The sequence below is a fragment of the Bos mutus genome, chromosome 1, assembly GCF_027580195.1.
Source record: "Bos mutus isolate GX-2022 chromosome 1, NWIPB_WYAK_1.1, whole genome shotgun sequence".
NCBI classification, from domain to species: domain Eukaryota; kingdom Metazoa; phylum Chordata; class Mammalia; order Artiodactyla; family Bovidae; genus Bos; species Bos mutus.
The window spans coordinates 92,793,979-92,799,978 of record NC_091617.1 but is presented as its reverse complement, the minus strand read 5'-3'; the positions used below and the strand labels follow the sequence as shown (position 1 = coordinate 92,799,978).

Here is a 6,000-nt window from a genome sequence, read left to right as displayed (position 1 = left end):
GAGTCCTTGCAGCTACTACACCCACCAGCAGGAAGGTGAATTAAGCATCCTGAGTTTACTGGGCCCTTGATAAATCAGAGTGTGGTCAGAAGACTTGCTGTGAAGGCAAATTTCATCTGTTGCCTGTTCCTATTAGATCAGAATCCTCATTTTTGAAAAGATTGCTAGGTTATTGGTAGGCACAGTAAAGTTTAAGGGAGATTGCTTACCAAATGGAATCCTGAAATTCATTGCATTGTTTTTCTTTTCCTCTAAAACCTGCCATAAATGCATGTATATACATATATATGTGTGAGTATATGTATACATATATACAAATATATGTATATGCTCCTTAGGTTCCCCCACAAAAAACCCAGCATATCTCAGGCACACTGAGGCTTCTTTTGATATCTGTAGTTATTCATGAAGCAAATACATTTGCTTTGAAATCACTGGCTGCCCCAAATTGGCCTTTTAGCTACTCTATCCCACTGGGAAAAATTCTGTAGGAAAAAGATGGAATACTGAGGAGACAGAAGCACAGATTCAGTCTTTAAAGTAAAACAAAGAAGAAAGATCAGACGATTTTTTTCAGGTAGTCACATACTATTCATGGTAATCTACGGTCAGCCTTCTTGTTTCACTACCACAGCAGCCAGTTATCTATATGGGGTCGCGGGGGAGGGGGGGGGGGGAAGGTGAAGAGCAGGGATTTCAAAAAAAAGAAAAAAAGAAAATGAGATCCCTGCAATATCACCTTAAGCCACTAGGGGTATCTTTGTACCATTTTTCATCCTGCACTCATTTGGAGTGGAAACCTATATTAGGGGAAAACCAGGGTCCTCGGCATTTTTTTGCTAGCTGTGCACCCAGAATCCAAAAACATTTTAGAAAGAAAGAATCCACAGTTCTTTTGGTCATCCGAACAGGGCTACGAAATCGCTCTACTGGACATCAGCACCAGGGATTCATTTTTGAGGTCAATTTCCAATCGAGATAAATCTATTGGATTAGTAGGATTATCTGATTGCAGCTGAAAGAAGTAACGTTGTTTGATCATTTGTATTTCTTGCCTGATGCTCGGATTTACATGGAGGTGGCTTCGGGTCCTAAGGATTCTGGATCGTGGTTGCAGCTGGAGAGAAAAAAGGATCAATCGACACGTTTTGGAAGTGTCCGTGGGTGAATAAAAAAAAAAAAAAAAAAGGAATGGTGGGGGGCGCAAAACGGGTTGCGGCTGCTTAGAGAAGAAAAAAAACAAATAAAGGAAGCATCTTGAATTGTCAAACAAGAATTACCGAATGCTCAAGATTCCAGAATAAGCGTCTAGGAACTGGTAAATACTTGGAGCAATTCAGCTTGAATTTGACGGCGAAGTGTTGTAGAAACTGTCTCCTTCAATTATTGGAAGGGGACTGGGGAAAGATGAGGGGGCTCCCTCTGTGGATTTATCTTATTGAGGGTAAGTTTGGGGTCTTTTATTGGGAGGGGGCTGCCTGGGTCTGTGTGCCGCTGCGCGGAAGGTGCTGCGGACGCGGTGCTTCTGAAATGGGGAGTGAAGTGGGGGGATGTGAACCACCTCGCACGTCTCCGGTAGATCTCTAGGGAGCTACCTAGATCGAGCTTAAAAACCGTGTTTTTGTGGCATCAGTGGGAAAGCCGAGCAATCCTCCAAGCTCTGAACTTTGCGTTGAAAATCTCTCAGTTGAGAGATCCCTCTTGGATCTAGTGCTTTCTCCTACTGATACTTTAAAGAGAGGAGGCAGCGATGCATTGGAAAAACCTGCATGTGGAGGGGGAAAGCCCAAGTAGAAATCTCTGCTATCTCTGCTGTTGTTTTGGCAGCTGTCTTGGCTTCTAGGGGAATTTTGCAGGGGTATTGGCCGTTTTCGTATTGTCTCTTTCTCCCTTCCCCTTCCCGCCTCTCCCTCCTCCCCGCCGAACACTAAAGGGTTACAGGTTCACTGCATCGGATAGATACTGTAAGAGTGGGTGACCGGCCACACGTGTTGTCTTGTAATTCACTTGTACGACTTTGCATAATACAGTCCGAGGTAACTTTTCTTCGAGTTGGACCAGTTCAGGAAGGCGTTGCAGCCTTTCTGCCGAGGGCCCAGGCTGGCAAGTGCGCCAGGCAGCCGGCTGTATTTCCAATGCATGCCTACCCTGGCTGCCTCGCCACTTACTGGCTTTTCTTTCCTACTGAGCGGTGCGCGCGCGTTTCCAGACGTTTTCTTGCTGCTGCATTAAGAGCTTTTTTTTTTTTTTCTTTTAAAATATTATTTCATTGCTCTCAACAAAAGCTCATCTTTATTTACGGAAGGGAAATAAATTTCAGTAGATGTAATTAAAAATAATCACTCCAATGAGTGAATATTAATTGACTAAGGAAACTAAAAGTTGCTTTGGAATCCAGAAAAGCATATAATTCTGAACCAATTTTGGAGTCCGCATAGATTCAGAACAATTACGTAGAGAGAACGGATTTAAAATATGTATGTAGATATGTTAAATAAGTTAAGGCACTCCCCTGCCTTCATAGGCTCCTTATACCTTCAGAATGTTAGTTGGCTTTTCCTATTTAAGGCCATTTCGTTAAATTTTAAACCTCATTCAGCTGCACTAGACTACACTGGAAATAGATAATTGTTAAAACATAAAATAATGTATTTTCTACATATTATTTTAAAGAAGAGCATCAAATATTTTTGCAGGGGTCTCTGTTTATAGACTGTGAAATATATGTAGATACCATATACCTTTATGGTTTTAGCATTAAAACCTCTTCATCGTGAACTCACTGAAAGGCAACTCTTCAATGTCATCTAAAGCACTCATCATCCAAGTACTTCAAGAATTCCAGATACATCAGACATTCTGGTATTAAAAGAGGAGCCTCACCAAACTTTCTTCTTGGATTTGTATGTATATATGTGTTTCTTAAGGCTAAATTCTGAAGCAAGATCAATGCCATTCCTTTTTCCTTTTTAAGATTAAATAGCAAAAAATGAAACTCTTGTCTCCCAAGGATTCTACAGTGGAAAAGTTACTACTTATTACTGCAGACTTTGAGTTTTTCTAGAGATTAAAGAGATAGCAAGAAATCCTGCAGGCATGTTAGTTTTAAGAAGGTATCTCAGAGGCTGGGTTTGCCTTTTTTTTTGTTTTTTTTTTAAACACTAAGTCATGTGGTTTAAGTGCAGCATGAGCTAGAAGAATGGATATTCTGTGTTTTAGTACATTCTAGCCACTGATCATAGCTACACTGTCCACTAATATTAACATCTTTTTAAAAATTTAAGTTAAAACAGACAGCTAACAAATAACAAAATATAATAGTAAATATATCATGAAGGCAAATGTGAGATGGATTAGAATCCCTCTTTATAGGCTAGTAGAGAATATAATGTTGATACTATAAAAGTAGATGGAGAGTATGATACATGAAAAAGGAAGTCCTTGTAAAAGTTAATTTACATCTTTCACAACCACTGACCCAGTGGTAATGGCGTGTGCAATGGTGCGAAAGCCAGTAGAGTTAGCTTAAAGTGCCTTTGTCATGACTGAACAGTGTTTTCCTCTGGCGAGAATAATCAATACTTTGTGGCCCCTTGTTCCATTTTCTTTTGGCAGTGAAAATGAAAAGGTGAAAACTTTAACCCACTCTGTGGTTTCTACAAGCAGTTCCTAATATAAAACTTTGGTAAACTTGGTAGGTGGTAGATCCACTTTGGAAAGTTAATAATAATAGGAATAAAAATAAATAAAACTATATACCCCCAAATAACCAGTAAACGAAGAGCAACTTATCCAGTTAGATAAATGTTCTCTACTAATAGAGTGAATTATTTTGAGAACTATTAAAAAACCTCAAGAGTTCACTTAGTTAAATTTGCTCTACTTTATTCAAATAACATTTTTTTTTTTTTGGTCATGACTGTTAAAAAGAACATGGTGGCCTATGATCATTTGTCCCAATTTTGCTACAGAATACACAAAATGTGGTAGTTTGGGATAAAGAAGCAGAAACTCTCAATTAGCCCTGAAGATGACAAGCATGGTTTCTAATGTGTGTGATGAGAAATAGCTTTGGATTCCCCGAGGCTTATCACCATGGAATAACTCACGTTGCTTCACTGGAGCTTTGCTGCGCCTATCCCTAGAACCCTTCCATGTGTTCTAGCTGGCCTAACATTCAGGGGGTGCGAATACATTTGCTACAGATTTGTTTTATGATTTTGAGATATTTAAATAGTTAAATGTTATTCTACACCAATCGATTTTTTTTTAAAGGAAATTGCTCCACTCTTAATTGAAAGCAAAATTAAAAGGGCAATCCTATTTTAATGATTTGTTGGAATTTAACACATGGCATCTCAAAATGCAAATCTTCTGTTTCTTTTGCTTTGTCAAGAAATGCTAAAACAAAACTTAAAACTTAGAGTTAGTTTAAAACTTCAGTTTTTAATATTTCAAATTTGCAAAGCCCAGAAAATCTTTGAAAAATTAACATATAGAAGACTCATGATAAATCTAGGCTGTCCTTTTAAATGCCTTTTGAAAGATAATTTAAAACATTTTGAAGTAGGTAACCTCTTAATCTTGTGGGATAGCAACATTCTCAACTGTTCCTAAGAAGAATTTCTTAATACTAACAGGTTTGATTACTTTTCCTTTGTTATTAATGACATCACATTGACAATGTCAACTGTCACTCTCTTACTATAGAAGGATATGAATTATTTCTGTCCCCCGCCCCAACAAAAAACACCTATATGGTAGCAAACGTGTGAAAGAGAGAGAGACTGTCAACTCTAAGCTTAACTGAAGTTAAGGAAAACTAATAAATCACTCCAGGCATTTGAAATTATCAGACGTTAAACTTTTGGAGGATTTTATATGAATTCTTTTTATAACAGTCAATATAATCTCTTCTGTGCCTGTTTCCGTTGCATGTAAGAGAAATTCTAGTCAATGGCAAAACGCTTTACTGCTGCCATTACTGCAGACTTTATAGATGAGAGATGTGTCAGCATGTTAGCTTTAGCAGTAATGCCTCTTTTGTGTGAAACCTTATGGGCCTTGCAGGCACTCTTTCATCTTGACACTCATAAAACGTTCAATCCCCATATTTATTATTTAATTTTCTTCCTATATATAGCAGCCGAACACTTCAATATATGAATGTGTAGCCAAAAACTGACAAGCAAGCGTGAATAGGACTAATGAGTTTTAATAATACACATATTAGGGACTGCTAAAGAAAGTTTAATTAAGAAAAACAAGTTAAGCATGAAATTCATTTTGGAACAAATGCAACTTAAGTTATTACTGCAGATGTAAAATCAAAAACCACAGGGATACATGACAAGAAAGAAAGTTCCAGGTTGAAACTAGACCTACTAAACGCAGTTGACATCTTAGGACCTGCCTTTAAGTTGATGCACTTGGCTCTGCCTTATGAAATCAAAGAATGTACACTATTTCAGAGTTTTCACTTTTCTATAACAGTTTTGGTTTAATATGTAAACTGTATCCAGGCATGTTCTGTACCAGTTCCCTTCAGACACAGTAGCCTTTCAGTAGCCACACAATAGCCTTTCACTTTTCTGTGGTCAATTTTCCTAATACCGTATATGCCTACCTAATCTACCAGTCAGAATCCATGCCATCCCTTTGGGTGTGCAGTAGGTGGTGTTTCAGTAAGAGGACTGCTCATGTATCAATTTACCTGCACCTATGGTTCTGCTTGATTTGGGGCATTTAGAAATAAATTTTAGAAATTGTGTATGTTTGCCCATTTATTTATTTGGTGGTGGCATTTTACATCTGGGCAGAAGTTGGAGAGGAGACGGAATACTGGGCAAATATTTCCTTAGAATTTCATCTGTATTTAATGTGTACTTCTTGAAAGAGGGAAGCAGTCAGGCAATAACATGAAGGTCTTATACATGCTCTTCAACAACTGTCTTTTTGGCAACATCTGTTTGATAGGCTAACTTATTCTAATACACACCT

The 6,000-nt window shown here is 38.1% G+C and overlaps 1 protein-coding gene across 2 annotated transcripts in view; it reads left to right on the top strand.

The window, feature by feature from the left end:
- The first annotated feature begins 1,262 nt into the window (after positions 1-1,262).
- The window catches only part of NLGN1 (neuroligin 1), a 779,124-nt gene continuing 774,386 nt past the window's right edge, over positions 1,263-6,000 (top strand). For both annotated transcript variants that reach the window (XM_005889928.3, XM_070373059.1), the window contains exon 1: positions 1,263-1,444. The gene's annotated coding sequence lies outside the window, so the exon portion shown is untranslated. The remainder of the gene's footprint in view (positions 1,445-6,000) is intronic.